Below are 21,401 nucleotides of genomic sequence, written 5' to 3' on the forward strand. Positions count from 1 at the left end.
AATGTTTATACGTGATTCCATGTTGCAGGCTTGTGTACTTATCTCCCTGCATTCTGCTTGGCTGCTTTCCCTGTACGGGATAAGCTTTGAATCGCTGACAATGACTGGTAATGTCCCATTCTGTCTCCCCATAGTAACTCATCTCCTCTCTCTCTCTCACACACACACACACACACACACACACGCAGCTTCTTGAGAAAATAAAACGAGGAGCTGAACTTTGACACATATCCGCTGACACCCTTGTGGAGTGCAAATCGAGTGACGTCCCCTTTCTGTGCCTTACTTTTTTTCGCGAAAAGGGAACAGGAAACACGCCTCCTCTCATACAAGCCTGTGTGCCAGCAGTCTGTGTGTGTGTGTGTGTGTGTGTCTGTGTGAGAGAGAGGATCAGGAGCTGAACTCCTTCAGCACCGAGCCTGCTAAACCCAGTCTGTCGCGGCTGCATTGTGAAGCAGCCAGCACTGATGTTGTATTGCCATTGACATTTCCTGCTTCAGGCGCCAACCAATGAGCTCGGAGCAGCGCCGGAGCGACGACACATGAAATATGATAATTTGCTGTTTGATAGCCAGAGAGAGAAGAACTGGTCCTATTGCGATGGTTTCCCTGACAGGGCCAAGCAAATGGGGCTTCTTTTCAGTGGGTACCTGGATGAGGGGGTGCTGAAGGACTTTACCTCTGGGAGAAGCAGAGGGCACCGTTATCCAGGTGAGAGCGGGGATGGGGGGGGGGGGGGGCACATGGCCTGTGTGTGTGTGTGTGTGTGCGTGTGTGCGCATTTCTGGATGTGCATGTGTGTTTGCAATGAGTAGGTGGATATTTCTGTGCCTAATGATGCTGAAGCTCCACATCGCTTGCCAGCGTTTCATTTATTCCTCCTCCCAATTCATTTTTATTCTATGTGGAAAGCTGAATGCTGTATATTTTTCTACTGTCGTCTCTCTCTCTCTCTCTCTCTCATTTCGGACTAACGATTGAATTCCTGCCTGCTGCGTTGGCTGGCAGTGAATTATTCTAAGCCTCCCCCCCCCCCCCCCCGCCTTTAGTTCTTAGGAAAAGAATGAAATCAAATACCGTTTTCCAGTGCGCTGCTTGCTTTCTCTCTGAAAGCAGGTGCCTGCGGGAGATATTACAAGACTGTGCAGCTGGGAAGATATTGCAGCAGAGAGGTAGAGAGGAGGGAGGGGGCAAGGATCGGGATCGGTCTGGAAACCAGAGTCAGGGTGCATTGCAACCCGCATTTAGACAGGACTTGGGGGCAATGGAAAGAGACGCGAGTGTTTTTTTTTCTTGCTGTCAGTGGCGCCTTTGGGTTTTCATGTTGCTTTCTCACAGCTGCTGAGTGCAAGCCACTGTGCTGCTGAGCTCATTCGAGTACCTTAAAGACGCTTCTAGAGGCCTGGAGTGAACGTTGTAGTGCTGACTGAAGGCAGGGGCGAAGTGCTACGGGGTTGATGAGGGGGAAGATTTTTTTTATATATCAAAGGCTGCTTCAACGTAACCCTTAAGGTGCCAGGCTATAGTGCCGGTGCCATAGCAACACATCACTCGTTATACAGTATTGGCCATTAATCATTAATTTAATAGGAGGATGGTGACATCACTATACAGGTCTGCAGCCTTATTTTAAGAATGAAAATAATAGTAACCCCCAAAGATCTTTGGGAATTTTATGCAAGTGTATTCCTGTGCAGAACAACGTTCTGTTTTTGAAAAGATCAGAAATGAAATTAAATGAAATATGGTGATTTTTGTATTTATATTACAAAAAAAACACGATTAGTTATTTGAGTTGCTTTAGCTTGTGTGATGTTGGGCAAACAGACTCTTGGGTTCCAAAACATCTGACAAAGATACAGTCTGTGCATCTCGAACTGTATACATTTGGAGCATGAGTTGACAGCAGACAGTTTGTCAGAGGGCTGACCTCACAGAAATGTTTAACAATTATTGTGGGTTTTGATGGGGTTGGTATAGAGAAGCTGTTTCTGGTTGTGGGGAGGTCAAAACTGGGTGCCATAAAGATAACATAATCACTAATAAATCCAATAGGCAATTCAGGAGGAGCTGTTTTATCCTGAGAGAGGTAACAATCCAGTGCTTGAGACCTGACCACCAGGGTTATTTGTGACAAATGCTATAGATGCATTTAAGGGCCTGTCTCCATTCTTTGAAATCAGTGTTGTTCTTTGTCAGCCTAAAGTGACTGACTTGAGCTTAGATGATCCACAGGGCTGGTAATGTTGGAAATCACGAGAGAGAAGTTTTGATTTTGTTCTGCTCCCCACTGCCCTCGCATTGGTGATGTGGAGCAGTGGCACAGGGGTCAAAGCCTGCATTAATTTAAATTGCTCCTGTGTGAGCCTGTGGCCAACATTAATGAGAGGGGAGTGGGAGGGAAGGTGGAGATGACCTATCTGTAGCCATGCTTGAGGTCCATGCATTGCCTGATCGAAATGCCAGCGGGAGAGTGGAACACAGATTGGACATACTGTTTAAATTCCCTCCCTGACAAGGGTGCTGAGATCAGCTTTTGCCCACATTGCTGTCTGAGCTGAAGAATCTGACCTGGGATGTTCTGGCTGACTTCCAGGCAGGCGAATGATGATAATCAGGAAAGGACTGTCCAGCTTGTGCCACAATACTTCAATATCTTGCGTGTCATGATACATGTCCTTCCCTCTCACCTGCACACACTGCACTCCACCCAAAACCCTGTGCCTCACCTGCAAAGAGGCAAACATCAAGATCAAAGCAGGCATATTTCAGAATCGAAGTCTGGGAGATTTTAATCTGAGCCCCTTAGCTGATGGGAACGAGTTCAGGAGCTTAACACTGACTAAGATTTATGTGCAGAGTGATCAAGGGCCATCTCTGTGTTGTAATTTTTGTGAGTATGTCTGAAGGTAAAGGCACAGTATAACAGCATTTCTTGAATCACAAAGTAATTTGGAACCATCATCTGGTGTGTGATATTTTTCTTGTCTTATGGTTACATGTAGCAGAAATAATTTTACAACAGAGGCCATGTATTGGGCTGGCAATGTTAAAGTGAATCACAACTGGATTTCTCCAGGGTTTCAACTGAGATTTAGTAACAGTTCTGTATATGCCTTTATAAGAGTAAATGCAAAGTCTTACATCACATTTTATTTTCTCCTCACACGGTTCTCTAAGCTTTGCCTCTTTATTGGGTACAATTAGATAGCCAACCTATAAGCTAGCTCCAAGTGCCTTTAAGTTAAAGTGCAAGATTTAATGGTGAAATGTTGGTGGACTTCTCATTGTCAGGATGGGAGACATGAATGCACCACTGATTCATCACTCACTATGTCTCCACAAGGGTGCATTCCCCCAGGGATCAAGTGCCTATCTGATTTTGAGATGTGCACAGGTGTTGAATTTTCCTCCTATATGGAGCATGGTGATCCGTATTTTTCAGTTCAAAACTGTGACTAATCGATTTTTATGAAGCATGGGGATTGAGAGTTGTGGAAGCAAGGCTGACAAATGGAGTTGTGGAAGCAAGGTCAGTAAATGGAGTTAAGCTATGGATGAGTCATGATCTGATTGAATGGCAGAACAGGATAGGGGCTGAATGGCTAACTTCCGTTCCTGTGTACCTTAGCCTGGGTTTGCCTGTGCAAAATCCATGCAGGAAACTTTGTTCAGCTGCATCTTAAACGAATTCATCTATAGAAGCTTATAAAATCACGGGGACATGAATAGGGTAAACTGCCAAGGTCTTTTCCCTTGGATGGGCATAGGCTTAAAGTGAGAGGGGAAAGATTTAAAAGGGACCTAAAGGACAACATTTTCATGCAGAGAGTGGTGCCTGTATGGAATGAGCTGCCAGAGGGAGTGCAACATTTCAACAACACGCTTAACAGAACTTGTCCTTATCCTGAATAACTTCTCCTTTAACTCCTCCCACTTCCTACAGACTAAGGGGGCAGCCATCTGTATCTGCATAGGCCCAAACTATGCCTGCTTCTTTGTAGGATACATGGAGAAGTCACTTTTCCACTGTTACACTGGCAGTATCCCCCACCTCTTCCTCAGCTACATTGATGACTGTATTGGTGCTGCCTTGTGCTCCCATGACAAGGTTGAACAGCTCATCAACTTTACTAACACCTCTCACCCCAACCTCAAATTCACCTGGACCATCTTTGACACCTCCCTCTCCTTCTTGAACCTCTCCATCTCCATCTCTGGTAACTGCCTTGAAACACACATCTATTTCAAGTACACTGATTCCCACAGCTACCCAGACTCCTCTCACCCACCTTCCTGCAAGACTGCGTTCCCTACTCCCAATTTCTCTGCCTTCATGGCATCTGCTCCCAAGATGGAGTGTTCCACTCCTGGACAGCCCAGATGTCCTCCTATTTCAAGGACTGCAACTTCACCCCTCCGCTAATCAAAAATACCCTCAATCACATCTCTTGCATTTTCTATTTTTCTGCCCTCAAACCGACTCCCCCCCCAACAAAAATAAAGACATGATCCTCCATGTCCTCACGTACAACCCTACCAAGCCCTGCATCCAGCGTATCATTCTTCAGCACTTCTGCCATCTACAATCTGACACCACGACCAAAGAGATATTTCCCTCCCCACCCCTATCTGCTTTTCATAGGGACCTCTCTCTCCATGACTCCCTTGTCCACTCCACGCTCCCTACTAACTCCACCACACCCGGCATCCTTCACTGCAACCGCAGGAAGTTCTACACCTGCCCCTACTCCTACCCCCACCATCACCTCCATCCAATGCCCAAAGCAAACCTTTCATATCAGACAGGAGTTCATCTGTACAACCGTCAACTTGGTCTCCAGTATCCGCTGCTCCCGATGTGGGCTCCTCTACATTGGCGAGACCAAGTGTAGACTCAGAGACTGTTTTGGAGAATATCTGAGCTCTGTTCATGACAAACGACAACACCTTCCAGCTGCCTACCAATTTAACCCTGCCTCCCACTCCCTGGGTGACATGTCCATCCTGGGCCTCCTCCAGCGTCACAGTGACGTCACCCACAAACTGGAGGAGCAGCACCTCATACCCTGCCTCGGATCCTACAGCCTAATGGCCTAAACATGGAATTCACCGGAAGTTGCTGGAAGCTCAGCAGATATGACAGCACCTGTCAAGAAAAAAATCAGAGATAACGTTTCATGTCAGGCGACCCTTCCTAACTCAGTTCTGAGGAAGGTTCACCTGACCGAAAAGTTAACTCCGATGTTTTCTTCACACGCGCTGCTGGGCCTGCTGAGCTTTCTCAACAACTTCTGTGTTTGTTCCTGATTTACAGCATCCACAGTCCTTTCAGTTTTTATATGGAGTTCACCAATTTTAAAATCTCCCCACCACTGACCTCATCCCATGTCCAACTCTCCCTCTCATCCCCACCTCTTTGACCTGACGCAAGCTGTCTATCTACTCTCCCAACCATCCGCCCCTCCCATCCCACTGACCAATCCCCACCACTGCCTACCTGCACTCACCTATCACCATCCCACCTACCTTCCCGGGCTCCACCCCTCTTCTCTATTTATCTCCTCGGTCCCTTTCCCCTCCCCTTTTCTGAAAAAGGATGCCAGCACAAAATGTCAACTTTCCTGCTTCTCTGATGCTGCCTGGCCTTCTGAGTTCATTCACCTCCACGCCGTGTTATCTGTGACTCCAGCACATGGCAGTTCTTGCTGTCTTTGAACATTTAAAATGGATCTGGATGGGTATATGAATAGGAAGGGCTTAGAGGGATACAGGCCAAATGCTGGCAAATGGGACTGGATTAATTTAGGATATCTGATCAGCATGGACGAGTTGGACCGAGGGGTCAGTTTCTGTGCTCTAAATCTCTATGACTCTATGATTTTCTATCTTTTTCAATTGTTGAACAGAAAATTGGACAAAACAAAAATTGCTGGAAAACCTCAGCAGCCCTGTTGGCATCTGAGGGGAGAAAGCAGACTTAATGTTTTGAGTCCAGTTACCCTTCTGTGGAACTGATACTTGGTGGAATGCATTGTGTCCGACCGAGTTACTGAAGAGCGTGTGAAAATCCTCTGGGAGTCTGGGGTAACCATTAATCCTTAGCCAGTGTAGCCATCCCTTATGATGACACTGCTCCGCTCGGCCCTTCTTCCTCAGATCAGAAGTTTTGTGAAAAAGAATGATTTAGCACAGTCAATGTTCAACAATATTAAGAGCATACTTATATGTACAGCTTGATTTTATATTCTGGTACAAGTGGTTGTCCAGTAACACTGTTTTAAAACATAAGTTTAATTTAGTTCTTTATGCAATGTTAGAGAGAGAACTTTTCAAGGAAGAGTGCATCTTACTTTAGCTAGGATATGCAGTATTTTCATTCATTAGATCGGAGTGTTGCTGACTAGGTCAGCAATTATTGCCCATACCTAATTCAATTGGCAGCTAAGAGTCAACCACAATGCTGCGGGTCTGGAGTCACATGTAGGCCAGACCAGCTAAGGGTGGCAGCTTCCTTCCTAAAGGATATTAGTGAACCAGATGTGTTTCTGAACAATCAACAAAGAATTCATAGTCATCATTAGACTCTTAATTGCAGATTTTTAAAAAATTCAGATTCTACCATCTGCTGTGCCAGTATTCAAAACTGGGTCCTCAGAATATTACCCGGGTTTCTAGATTGACAGTTCAGTAATAATACCTTTAGGTTGTCACCTCCCCAAAATGTGAAGAATTCTAGCATTTATTAACGCTATCCATGTCTCCCTGTTACACTCACAAATAAACAATAAAATTGGTAAGTGGCAAACGAAACCAAATGGAAAAGATCAGCTAGGGCCAAGGTGGATTTCCAGATTGTGGTAACTGATTAAAACCAATGTAAAATCATTGGTTTTGCCAAAATGAATCCTACAAAGCCATGGGTATTCAGGTATGGTTAGTGGGGTATAAAGTGACAAGTATTCAAACTCCTGTCATTCGTGAGATTTGGGTTGCTGTCCTGAGTGGTGTTTATTCCTGGCGGTTATGTCAATGACCTCCAGCTGACCCATCCTCATACTCCCAACGTTTGTCATCCATCAAGGCCACCTTTTCAATGTGCAACCTTCCCATGCCAGTTTACAACTGATACAATGATCCTTGTGTGTCTGTCAAAACAACCCCATTACTCCCTTTCTTTGGGATATGTAGAACTTATTAAATAAAAGTGTTAAAAGATAATGATTTTTTTAATGTCCCTGTGCTTTTCCTTTGTTCATTCATGGAATATTATCATTCTTAGCATTGTAACATATATTATATATCCCTCATTGCCCTTGAGGCGTATTGGTAGGCCACACTTTGACAGCTGAGTGATAAGCTAGACCTTTTCAGGGCATTTAAGAGACAAATGTATTTCTATGGATTTGCAGCCACAGATAATCCAGACTAGATAAGATTGGCAGAATTCCTTCCCTAAAGCATAATGGTTAATATGCGATAACAAGGTGTAGAGCTGGATGAACACAGCAGGCCGAGCAGCATCAGAGGAGCAGGAAAGCTGACGTTTCGGGTCTGGACCCAGAGGCGTCGGCTTTCCTGCTCCTCTGATGCTACTTGGCCTGCTGTGTTCATTCAGCTGTATGCCTTGTTATCTCAGATTCTCCAGCATCAGCAGTTCCTGCTATCTCATGGTTAATATGCTGCGTTTTTATGGCAATCTGGTAGTAAAATGTCACCATTATTGCTAATTGCCTTTTGTTCCAGTTACTATTAGATAGCAGAATTTAAATTCACAAGCTGCCTTTTCTACTTGCAGTATTCTGGAAATTAACCTTCAATTCTGGAGAGTTGGCAACTTTAGACTGAGGACAGGATCAGGCCAGGCTGTTTGTGACTGAGCAGCCTTCCAATGCTCACCGTTTTGAGAGTGATAGAGTACTTGGATAAGGAATATGTGAGGCATTACATTCCTTGGAGCTGTACCATGCCAGGAATCAGCAACTGTCTTACAGGAAGAGGGAGAACTAAGGAGAACAAAAGATACTACTTAATTCAAATCTGCAAATGTCATATGTCTCAATGTCCCTTGCTCTATTAGAGTCTCCAATCAGCACTCTTCACCCCGACTTGCTGTTCATCTCAAGGTATTGCATTACACCTGGCAGCAATACAGGTTCATCAACCTCAGGCTTTCAAAGAAAACATATTTTAAGAGTGAAGCCAAAGATTGCACAGCTGATTAATGTTTTAACTTCCAGAATTTTTTGGTTGCATGCTGAACTCCATTTCCAATCATCATTATTAATTTGTTTCTTTTTCAGTCCTCACTATGACAGATAATGTGACTCAATGTTTGTGACAGAGTAATTTTCAATTTTTGGAAAATTTTCTTTTCTCTAAAACAGTACAAATATCTGAATGATAATTTTTTTTCATTGTTACAGTAATTCAATGAATGTTTTATGAAATCTGTTTTGTGCAGAGTTGGCAGGGTGCTGTTTTATAGGAAACGATTTATTATTTACTCGGTTATGAAGGTCTTGTTTGCTTTACCTCACCCACTTTATTCGCTGGCTCACTGTAATTATCTTAAACTACAAGTATTAAATGTATCATCTTATTTGTGTGTTGTGTATTTGTAAGGCAGTGCAAAATTGTTACCAGACCATTGTGGTGGGTTAGTGGGGTGTGATGCATTATTTCTGCACACTGTGAATTTCTGTACACAATCTGTTGAATGTTACACCCAGTGATGTATTGTTGAGGAAGTGCGCATGCAATAACATCAGTGTAACGTGGGAGAGTATCTGTGATATTTTGGCATTGTACATAGCCCTGAGATAGTGGTTCCTAAAGCTTTTCACACTCTGATCTCATTTTGAGGCTTGAAAACCCCTTTCACCCAGCTGGTCAGGTGCAGTGTGGTAGTGGAGGTGGTGGTAGAATTGAGGAAAGAAGAGGGCAGTAATGCAGTGAGAATGGATGTGGGCAGCAGAAAATGGAGAGCTCTGAGAGTCAAGGGGCCAAGTTTCGAATGTAAGGTTTTCAAAGAAAGAACATCTTCATTTCCATGGGAATTTTTCGAACAGGAATCCGACCTCAAAGTCTGACTGGTTAGGTCAGATTGATAGTTAATTATTTGTAAGGATTTAAAGGTGGCTTTCAGCTCTTAGCACTTGCTTCCCTCTGACCAGGGTTCAAGTCTCATCTACTCCAAAGGTGTGTAATAATGTCCCTGAACGGGTTGATAAGAAAACACCTGCAGTTGTTGCTACCCCAGAATTTGCGATCAAATATTTTGGCCCAGGACCCAACTGAGTGTCGCAAGGTTACAAGATGGTGCATTATTTATAACTTTAATGCCCTGTGATATGTTCGTCTATATAGGCAGCAGGATTACAATGTTACGTATGTGGAACAGTGCATTAAGGATAATGGTCTGAGATATGGGTACAGAATATGTACGGACAGTATCTACAATATGTTGGTTCTATACGTGTTATTATATCCCATGACATATTGGTATAATAAATGCCAATATGGTACACTGGGATTTGTTTGTGCAGCATATGTTGATTCTCTGTGATATATACATATAGCATAAGTTTTTTTTTACTCTACGATCTGGATACAGTATATGTGCCTGTCCATCCTGGGCCTCCTACAGTGACACAATGATGCCACCCGAAGGTTGCAGGAACAGCAACTCATATTCCACTTGGGAACCCTGCAGCCCAATGGTATCAATGTGGACTTCACAAGCTTCAAAATCTCTCCTCCCCCCACCGCATCCCAAAACCAGCCCAATTCATCCCCTCCCCCCACTGCATCCCAAAACCAGCCCAGCCTGTCTCTGCCTCACTAACCTGTTCTTCCTCTCACCCATCCCTTCCTCCCACCCCAAGCCACACCTCCATTTCCTACCTACTAACCTCATCCCACCTCCTTGACCTGTCCGTCTTCTCTGGACTGACCTATCCCCTCCCTACCTCCCCACCTATACTTTCCTCTCCACCTATCTTCTTTTCTCTCCATCTTCGGTCCGCCTCCCCCTCTCTCCCTATTTATTCCAGAACCCTCACCCCATCCCCCTCTCTGATGAAGGGTCTAGGCCCGAAACGTCAGCTTTTGTGCTCCTGAGATGCTGCTTGGCCTGCTGCGTTCATCCAGCTTCACAATTTATTATCCAGTATTACATAATAGGTCAATATCTCAGTCTTTCAGCTCTCAGCTGTAGTTGAGCAGGTGTCTCTGAATTTTCCTTGCTGTGCTGTTTTTCAGAAGGTACTGATTCCCACTAAAGTACATTTTCCTTTGATACTAGGTCACTTCTGGCACTGTGTCTGAGCAGCTGTTCTTCAGGTGGAAGCCTAGACAGGATGTATTACCTGGGTTTCTAACTGTGTGAGCAATCGTAATCTTGCCCAACACTGGTCTGACTTGACATGCAAACAGTCTGTGTCTAGTGATGACACTGATTTAAGACCATGTCGTTGCAGAAATCACAGAATTGCCATAGTCATCCAAATGTAATGCATCTCAACAGCATATATGGCTTATGAATCCCCATATAACTGGTAGCTGCTTGATTAACCTGGCCATTGTAAGAATGTTACCTTGCTGAAAAACTCTGCAGCATGACTGTCAGAGCATATGTGATGTTGGCTGGACCTCTAGTTGCTAGGCTTGTGCTTTCTACCAAGTAGAGATTGCCCTGATAAAGGAGGTAGTAGTCAGCAGCTATACAGTACCCCAATATCTTGTGCCAGTACAATTCTGATATGTTCAAGCACAACACATTTATTGGACACTGTATACTTGATGCATATAAAATCTATGTATGCTGGTTTGAACCATTTTACCTCTATGAATTTACAATTTGAAGTTTTGCATTAGAGTCCTTGACTCGTTTACACAACGCAAAAATATTCTCAGAAATATAAAGTGCGAAATATAGTTCCCAAGAAATGGCATAGTAAGATCAGCAATATAAATGTGGCAGGCATGCACAACAGTAATATTTATTTTACTTGTTACATTTTCCTTTCTGTGTTCCCTTTCTTGCCCTCTTTTGATCATTACCAGAAATGAAGGACTTTAGGTATCTGGAGAGATAGGAGAACTGGTCTCCTTAGAACAGAGAAGCTTAAGGGAAGATTTGAGAGACGTGTTTCAAATTATGTGTGAGGTTAGGAGGAACTCTTTCTGGTGCTTAAGAGGTTGTTAATCAGAATGCACAGTTTCAAGATAATTGATAGATTAGCACTCTGCTTGAAAGGGTAGCGGAAGCAGATTCAGTGTAACTTTGAAAAGAAAATTGGATAAATTCCAAACAAAAAAATTTAGGACTATGGAGAAAATGTAAGGGAATAGGTTAACTTGGATAGTTTTTGCAAAGATGCAACACAGGTCTAATGGGCCATTTAGGCTCCTCCTATGCTTTACGATTCGATAATTTTATGACTATGTTGTCTCTATGTTGGAATATATAGTTTTACAGGAATGTGACAGATGTTTTGGTTACATATCAGAGTAGCAATCTTCAACTGGCTCACGCTTCACACAACACTCAGCAATGTTTGGAGGAATGAAGAGCATTGGAAGCAAGTTCAATGAGGTGTTCGAGCCAGTGGGAACATAACAAGAACCTAAGTGAAGGTTTGGTTGAAGCAGGAGCTTTAGAGAAGGTTTTTGAAAATGACCACACCTCATAAAGGTAGAAGGATTTGGTAAGGATGTTTCAGGGCGTTAGCCGTTGTTGACGATTCTGCTGATGTTAATGGAGAGGAAGCATGCTAAGTAGATTCACATTGGAAGAGCTAACAATGGATATGGAGACTATACAGTCAATCAAGGGTAGAGTTGCCATAATTCTATTGGAGCATCGGGCTGCTGTCTCATCATACAGCAAAGAGCTGTGGTAGTTTAACCAGAGGGTCATCATATCACAGGCAAGGGAGAGGTTGAGAAAGAAACTCCTTCATGGTAAACCTCAGTCAGTGTGAAAATTGAACCCATGTTGTTGGTATAACTGTGACTGGCAAACCAGCCTGGCCAACTGAGCTAACCTACCCACTGTAAGTGAATGCTGACCACCTATTTACTGGTGATGGCTCCAGTGTCAAGGTAAAGTCCTTGTTTCCACTATCTGTATATATATATACACACACACACACACATACAGATTTTAGAAGTGGATTTGGATTTAAAAAGCTAGGAGTGGGATTTCAATGATATGGGGAGTGTGGAGAAATTAGACATTGTTCTACAAGTCAAAGAACTAAAGGATAATATTTAACTGAGACATTTGAAATCAGGAAGAGAGATTGAATTCGCTAGGAGTTCAGACAACTGAGAGAATGGTCAAATGTAAATGAAGAGGCTTGACAAGGTGGACACCAGGAGGTTGATTCCTTGTCTGTGAGGCTCAAACACAGGGACCTCGTTTCAGATGAAGTTTCCAACCATTTAGGACCTTGAAGATACAGGCTTGGTTCAGGGGTTTGTGGGTGTCCGGGGAGAACGATAACTTTGGTGCATCTGTCTCTCTCATTCCAGTTAGAGAAGATCAAGAAACCTAGAACATTATTTACTTGACATTTGAAGCAGTGAATTTGGCAATCCTTAAAGCCTGGTACCTTAGGTGATTGGCTAGTTTGAATACATATAATGAGGAAATATTTCTCAACTCAGAGTGGTGTGAGTCATTGGAATTCTTTACCCCAGAGGGTGGTGGATGCTCTGCTGTTGAGTGTATCCAAGAATGAAGTCAATAGGTTTTTTGGTTACTAATCAAATTAGAATATATGGGGATAGTGCAGGAAGGTGAAATTGAGACTCGGTCGTAATCTTGTTGATTGGTAAAGCAGGATTGAAAGGCCAAATTGCCAACTCCCGCTCCCGTTTCTTATGTTTTTATTGGGAGTTTTGATAGATGATATAAGAAAAACAGTTTCTGATGTTTGAGATATTTGTTCTGGGCAGTGGCGTTAATCGGGAAGTATCATATTGACTGCCCCTTATACACAGCATCTGATTTAATTATTTGGCAATTAATGGAATTATGTACCATGGATAGCAGGTGGTTGATTATAGCATTGCCGACTTAATGCTTCTGAGCAGAATAAATCTCCATCCATCAGTAACCAGAAGGTACAAATTCAAGGTAATTGGCAAAACAAACAGAGAAGAAGATGAAGAGAAATTATTTTGTGCTGAGAGTTGCTTTGAACTGGAATGTGCTGCCTACAAAGTGTGAAAGACTAACTTTCGTTGCAACTTTGTAGGATTATAACTTTCACAAGGGAACTGGATAAGTAACCGACAGACTGAATTTTGTAGGGTTATGATAGAAGAATGGGGGAGTGGATCTAATTAGGATAGCTCTACAAAAGAACCAGCACAAACACAATGGGCTAAATGGTCTCCATCCATGATGTGTGATTCTATGATGTTAACGCACTGACCCATTTCAGGTGAACTAAGCCAGTCATTTGGTTGAGTGGGGCTCAGTCAACTCTACCTTTCACCCACTCAGAAAGAAGAAATCACTGCCTACTGCTCTCTCGCTAATGCAAACGTCAACCTTTGGAAAAGTCTGCAAGCTTGACTGACTGCAGAAATGCAACTGAGAAAAGAGTGTGGGATGTGTGTGGTCACTTTCTCTCAGTCACAACTACTAGTTCAAGGTCAAAAATGTACAAGATGACTGTCTGGTTCCTCTAGAAATGAAAGGAACACCATCTTTATGGTTAAAAGGCCCAAGATGAATTGTTGCCTTGTTAGAATCGGTAATTCTATCGTAATTTCATGCAGTGTCAACCTGCAGAGAGTTTCGAATTAAGTATTACAGCCAGCTCAACTGTGAATAATATCAGAAGTTCTACCTTCTTTAATTATGATATTTAAATTACTTACCATCAGTGGAATGATTAGGTTCGAGTGTGAGTGTTGTGAATGATTCTTTTTTTCACATTCATACTCCACTATGGTTATATAAGCCTAATTTCATGCCTATGGGGAATCAGAGGGATTTATATGCAAACATACTGAAACATTAACAAAACCAAAACCCGGAGGTAGTCAAAGTGGAACATTATACCCTTCACTGTGGTATTGTATTGAATCCTATCTGGTGGCTTTCTATAATTTTGATTAGGGTCTTATTGATGGGAATATAGGAAGGAGGAAGGCTATTCAGTTCCTCAAGGCTGTCCCACTCTTCGTGGCTGATCTGTACCGTAGCTCCATTGACCTGCTTTGTTTCTGGAAACTGTTATACCTCTATAAAAAACAAAAATTGATTCAATCTCATTTTTGAAAATTTCAATTGACTATTATCCTCCACATCTTTCTGGCAGAGAGCATTCCAGATTTCTCCTCACCTTTTGTGAAAATATACCTCCTGACATCATCACTGAATAGCCGAGCTCAACCCCTTTAATCGTTTTAAATAGCTCAATTAGTATCGCCACCTTAATCCTCTGTATTCAAAATAATACAAACCTTTTCTCAATGGAACCTTATTAGGTCTGGCATCATTTTCTAATCATCATGAGCCAACCTGTTCCTTTGCTGCTTGTTGAAGAGAAACCATTGGATGAAAAATAATGTTCTTTAGTTCCTTACTTTTTAATGATTTGGGTTTTATTAGTTCTATAATGTTAACCCACTGACCCATTCTACTCCCCTACATAAAGGAAACAATTAATTTGTTTTGTAGTTGATAACCCAGCATCCCTTATGGTAGCGAGTTTTGAGAAGATTTCACATCCAGACCCCTTATGGTTTCAATTAAGAGCAGAAAATAATAGATGGAGTTCTTGATAAGGATAGTTCTAAGTTTCACTGTTAAGGGCATGGTCAGGATTTAGGCTTTAAAGCTTCATTCACTCAGGATGCATTACGCTGTGGCAGATTTAAAAAAAGAATGATCTTGGGGATAAGTAAATTAAAAGTGCAAGATCAGGTTGCACAGTGGTTGGCATTGCTGCTTCACAGAGCCCAGGGACCTGGGTTTGATTCCAGCTTTGGGTTACTGTATGGACTTTGCACATTCTCCCCGTGTCTGCGTGGTTTTCTGCTAGGTGCTCTGGCTTCCTCCCACAGTCCAAAACATGTGTCTGGCTAGGTGGTTTAAGTGTGGTAAATGTGGGATTCCAGGGATAGGGTAGGATGCTCTTCAGAGTTTCAGTGCAGGCTTGATGGGCTGACTAACCACTGTCTGCACTGTAGGGATTCTATTCTGTTCATCTGGTTGGCTTTGTTTGGTCTTCTGTTTAAGTACTCCTCCAAAATATTACACCTCTGATAATGTTATACTTGGTTTATCTTTTTTGTGCTGAACTCTGTGGTTAGCCAGTTCAAAGCCTTGAGCAGCTAAGTGCAGCATTCGCAGAGTAAGCTACACTTACTTGTACCTGATGGTGTCAGCCTTGGCACAGTGGTAACATTCTCACCTCTCAGTAAGATACTTAGGGGTTCAAACTCCACCTCAGAATCTTGAGTGTGTAATTTAGACTGGCACATCTACACTGTACTGAGGGAGTGTTGCCCTGTCAGGGATGCTGTGTTTCAGATGTGGCATAAAACTGAGACCCTCACAGTTGGATGTAAAAGATCGCATGGCATTATTGGCCCAGGCTGATATTCATCCTTTGACAAACATCACTAAAAGCAGTAAAGTAAAACAAGGAACTGCAGGCACTATAGATCTCAGTGGTTAGCACTGCAGCCTCACAGAGCCAGGGACCCGGGTTCGATTCCAGCCTTGGGCGACTGTCTGTGTGGAGTTTGCACATTCTCCCCGTGTCTGCGTGGGTTTCCTCCGGGTGCTCTGGTTTCCTCCCACAGTCCAAAGATGTGCAGGCTAGGTGGATCAGCCATGCTAAATTGCCCATAGAGTTCAGCGGTGTGTGGGTTATGGGTTATGGGTCTGGGTGGCATGCTCCAAGGGGCGGTGTGGACTTGTTGGGCCGAAGGGCCTGCTTCCACACTGTAGGGAATCTAATCTAATCTAATCTGAAATTAAAACAGAAATTGCTGGAGAAACTCAGCGGTCTGGCAGCATCTTTGGAGTGAAAGTAGAGTTAATGTGTTGAATTCAGTAAGTAAAAACAGATTGCCTTGACATGATCTTGTAGATTGTTTCGTTCTTTTTCATTCTAAACAAAATGAATATTTGCATTTATATAGCGTGCTCTGTGAGGTTGCTCCAAAGTACTTTAAAGCCAATGAAGTGCAGTCATTATTGTAATGTTGGAATGAGAGCTGCCAATTTACTCACAGCAAGGTCCCACAAATCACAATGCGATAATGATTAGTTAATCTGTTCATTTTAGCAATGTAAGTTGATGGATAAACATTAATCAAGATATCGTTGAGAACTCTGCTCTTTTTAAAACTTGAATGATGAACGCAATGAAGGATCTTGTCATTTACTGCCAGCAAGCACAATGCATCACCACCGCGCCAGGGGATTTTGGCCATTTATTTCATTTTCAACTGTCTTTTTGACTCAGTTGGCAATTATACTGCCCACTGTGCAACACAAATGTTTGAGCTATTTGGTTGGACTGCGTTATCTGGCCTCAGACATGGTTAAGTAGGAGTTGCTACACCTAGCAGGAATATTCTGTGCAATAAGGTCTTGAACTAGTGACCTTAACTGGAAGTCTACAAGTACGGAGTTTTAAAATAAAGGCTCACAGGACATGGGTGTTGTGGGTAAAGTTGAGATTTATTACCTTCTCCTAATTGCCCTTATGAAGGGGTTGGTGAACACATCCTTAGATCACTGCATTCCATGTGCAGTAGGAATACCCACAGTCCTGTCTCAGAAGGATTTCCGGGTTCTTGATCCAGTAATAGTGAAGGAATGGTGATATCATAGAAACATAGAAGAGAGGTTAGCAGGAGGAAGCCATTCGGCCCTTCGAGCCTGCTCTGTCATTCAATGAATTTTATAAATTCCCCGTCTCAATTATGTGTGACTTGGAGAATAACTTCCAGGTGGTGGTGGTGTTCTCACTACATTACTGCCCTTGTTATTTTAACTGCTTGTGGTCACGGGTTTGGAAGGTGCCGACAGAATAATCTTGCTGAGCTGCTGCAATGCTTCTTGTAGAGGCACGCATTGCCGCTATTGTGTGCTAATAGCAGAGAGAGTAAATGGTTAAGCTGGGGGATGGGCTGCCAGTCAAGATCTGGTGAAGATAGGGCTGTTCTCATTCTCCTGGTCTTTAACCCGCCAACATTTAGTGCCTACATCCTGGTCACTTAGTGGCTACTTGGGCAGGACTTGAGGTGGTCACTGACTGTGCAGAAGCCAGAATCCCTTTGGGAGTCAAGAGAAGGGAGAAGAAACGCAAGTGTATAATTTCCAAAGTCACATATATATTACATCTCGTGGGAATGAAATTTCATTTCAGAGTAGACTGGGAATCAGGGGCAAATGTGTGGCAGTTGCGATTGCACAATGTGACCTTACAATTACCTGGAATGACTGAACTTCAAAATGTAAAAGAGAAATCTCCAGACTGCACAAAGGCAGCTTATGTTGTAACATATCCCTTGTTTTAAATTAGAGGACCTTTGCTTCCACTTTTCATAGAATAATAGAGCACAGTGGAAGGCAATTTGTTCTTGGTGACTGAGCCAAGTTTTTGGAAGAGCTAGCCACTTCATTCCAAGCACCTTGTTATTCATCAGAAGGCTATACAATCCTAGCAGCCTCATTCAAACTCCAGCAAATCTTGCTTGTGTATGAATGTTTTGTCAGAGGTTGTTCCTATAAAGCTTAAACATGAGCGATGAGTGCAGAGCTTTTGCTTGAAGAGAACTGGAGAAATGTTAGAGCCGGATATGCTGATGTGTAACATGACAGTGTTCAGGGGCTGGACTGCGGGAAAGTGCTGGGGATACATGTAAGGGCAGTAAGCGTTTATGAAACAAGTCAAAGAAGAGGAAAGGAAGAAAAAAGGCTTTGTATACTGGATACTGTTCATTATTAAACACAGGCCGTGCCATGGAGACTCTGCGTGAGGACCTGTTATTTGGACCTGATGTTGAAATCTGTAACTAGACAGAAGGTTGGAAGATTAAGGCAAGTGAGGAACTTTGAAATTTTCGGAAAAGATTGGCTTAGAGATGACACAACAGGTTTTTATTGTAAGCCAGTGCACGGTGGAGATCAAGCATCAAGGCGGGAGAAAACTATACAGATTTGCTTTCAGAAACTGTTATCGAGCAGTACACCTGAAAAAAAAATAGTCAGGTAAAGAAGACAGAACTATAAACATCTTTCTGGTCAAGAGTTTGGCTTCGAAGTGATTCTTTTCAGTTTTTCAGGCTGGCTGTCTCTCTTGAGTATACTTTTAGATCTCAGATAATCCCTCAGCTCTTGTAGGGCCCACTGGAGGATGAATATTCTTCCAAATCAGTTTTGCCTCAGTATGTATTACCCCAGGATCTTCTAAAATCTCCTCAACCCTATTCTTTTAGACTATGTATTTATCTCTGTAACCTTAGGTTCCTTCTACTTCTGATCAGTGCCAGCTTTCTCCCATAAAGATTGCAAGAGCACGATGGAACAGTGACTTTATTTCACCACTAGTGCAGTGTCTTGTGCATCATTGAGAAGTGATTTATTTTATTTCAGCTCATTAACTCCAAGAAGTCATGCTTCAATTTCCACCTCAGGAATTCAACAGACCACCTCATAGATCCTCAGTGTATAAACAAAAATAAAATTTATTGCATTCATAAGGTACCATTCATAATTTCAAGGAGTCTTAAAGTGGCTTTCGAGCTAACAAAACACTTAAGCCTACTCCACGATGCAAAGTAGGCAATGTAATAGCCTGTTTAGCACTTGGAAAGCTCATACAAAAGCAAAGTGATAATGAGTGGAGAAGCTGTTTTTGTGATTTTGATTAAGACAAAAATACAACCAGGACACTCAGGAAACTACCCCTAGAATTGTTTGAAATATAGAAACTCTTAAATGCAGCAAAGAAGGCAGATTGAGCCTTGGTTTAAGATGGAACTTCCAGAAGTGTAGCCTTCCTGCAGTACTGCATTGGAGTGTGAACTATGTTTTTGTGTGGCACTATCTGGACATGGACATCAATTCATGACCTCTTGACTCAGAGCTGACTGTGGCACACTGAACCATGGCTGACTCTGTAACTCTGGTAGGAGTTCGGTAGAAGTCCTGGAAAATCACAAAACTTCTGCTATTTGTTGGAGTGGAGTTCAGTTTTCCTCCATAGGTAATCCCAAGAAATTGTAAAGTCAGTGACCTGGAAATGTGAGAGTGTCTGTTAGTGGACTGTCAGGTCATGTTCGGGGTGTACTTTGGGAGGGTGAAGGGTTTTTAAAAAAAAATTTGTGAATGGGATGAGGGCATAGCTGGCTAGGCAGCATTTATTGTCCATCCCTAATTGCCCAGAGGGCAATTCAGAATCAACCACATTTCCTTGAGTCTGAAGCCACATATAGGCCAAGCCAGGTAAGGACGGCAGTTTCCTTCCTTAATGGGCTTCAGTGAACGAGATGGGTTTTTCTGACAATTGACAATGGTTTCATGGTCATTATTAGATTCTTAATTCCAGATATTTATGTTGAATTCACATTCCACCGTCTGCCATGGCAGGATTCGAAAACAGGCCCCCAGAAGATATGTGGGTCATTGGATTAACAGTCCAGCCATAATACCACAAGACCATTGCCTCCCCGCCACCTTGCACCAGAATAGTGATGTCTGAGTCTTGAAGCTTGGTGATGAGTCAAACCAGTGCTGGCGAGCGTCAAGTCCCTACTTTGCCCATGCAAAGGAACTAACACTTGCTTCCGGTGTGGGTAAATAATGCATGTGCCCTTACCTGGTCTGGTTGCTGATGCACTTCCTTGCTTCCTACCTGCCATTTGGTACTAAAAAGCAAATATTTTGCAGCCCAATTTCTATCCTGTAAGGTTTAATAGTTCTTTTAATATCGCTGTTGTTTGTGGACTTTCAAACTTTCCTGTCCCTTTCCTGTGTAAGGTTCCTCCTTCAGTCAGCAGGCAGCAGCTATAATTTCCTACCTGTGATTCTGCAAACACTTATGTCATCTTTGGCATTTTACCAGGCTGATGAAAGATTTCCTGTATTCACAATACTGTTTGCTATGAATATTTGGTAGCAAATACAATTGATACACTGACTTTGCAAGAGACAGTAGCCTGTGGTAATATTGATAATCCAGAGGCCCCAGACTCATTTTTTGGTAACATGGGTTTAAATCTGGTAGAATTCAAAGTAATTTAACTGAACATCTTGAATATAAAGCAAATCTAATTAATTGTAACCATAAGACTGTCATCAATTGTCGTGAACACCAACCTGTTTCTCTATTGTTCTTAACGGAAGAAAAACCTGTCCATCCATGACCTGGTCTTCATATAACTCCAGATCTGCAGCAGTGTGGGTGAAATGCAGCTGCCGTCAAGGACAATTTGAATGGCAGGCAGAGCCAATATCCCAAGGACATGAACATGGGAGGGAGAGTAGGCATTCAGTCTATTGAGCTGCTTTGCCATTCAACATATTAAGGGTAGAGGGTCTTCTCCAGTACCTTTTTCCCAAAATCACACAGACCCTTTTAGGTGGTTGGTATTTAGAAATCTGCCAATCTCTATTTTAAACATACCCAGTGAATAAGCTTCCACAGCCTGCTGGCATAGAGAATCCCAAAGATTTACATCCATCTGAATTTTTTTAAAAACTTCTCATTTGGTCCTCAGTGATGTCTGTCTTGTTTTGAAATTGTGTCGGTTGGTTCTAAAAATCTTCAATCAGAGGACACATCTCAATTGTGTTTCTGATGAAGGGTCTAGGCCCGAAACATCAGCTTTTGTGCTCCTAAGATGCTGCTTGGCCTGCTGTGTTCATCCAGCTCCACACTTTGTTATCTCTCTCAATTGTGTTTACCTTGTCTATCCTTTGAAACACTTTATCGGTATTGATAACACCAACTCTCATTTCTTCAAAAGTTTGGGAATAGGCCCATTTTTCCCAATCTCTCTTCATAGGATAGTCCTGTTATCCCAGGAACAAGTGGGGGAAAGTTGTTGCACTCTCTCCATGGCAAGAAAAACCACATTTGCACAGTAGTATTCCACGCATGGCCTAACCAAGGTTCTATACAATTGTAGCAAGACTTTGCTGTTCCTACGCTGAAATTTTCTTGCGATAAAGGCGAACAAACTAGCACCCTTCATGATTGCTTGCTGCACCTGTGTGTCAGCCTTCCTTGACTTATCAACACAGACAGGCCCCATTGTATTTCAAGAACAAAGACAGAAGTTGCTGAAAAACCTCAACATGCTCTGGCAGCATCTGTGAAGAAAAGTCAGAGTTAATGTTTTGGCTTCAGTAA

The 21,401-nt window shown here is 42.7% G+C and overlaps 1 protein-coding gene across 3 annotated transcripts in view; it reads left to right on the forward strand.

Moving 5' to 3' along the window:
- The first annotated feature begins 348 nt into the window (after window positions 1-348).
- LOC125465021 (transcription factor HIVEP3) overlaps window positions 349-21,401 on the forward strand; it is a 365,357-nt gene continuing 344,304 nt past the window's right edge. For all 3 annotated transcript variants that reach the window (XM_048558059.2, XM_059654309.1, XM_048558060.2), the window contains exon 1: window positions 349-711. The gene's annotated coding sequence lies outside the window, so the exon portion shown is untranslated. The remainder of the gene's footprint in view (window positions 712-21,401) is intronic.

The sequence above is a fragment of the Stegostoma tigrinum genome, chromosome 24 (assembly GCF_030684315.1).
Source record: "Stegostoma tigrinum isolate sSteTig4 chromosome 24, sSteTig4.hap1, whole genome shotgun sequence".
Classification (NCBI taxonomy): domain Eukaryota; kingdom Metazoa; phylum Chordata; class Chondrichthyes; order Orectolobiformes; family Stegostomatidae; genus Stegostoma; species Stegostoma tigrinum.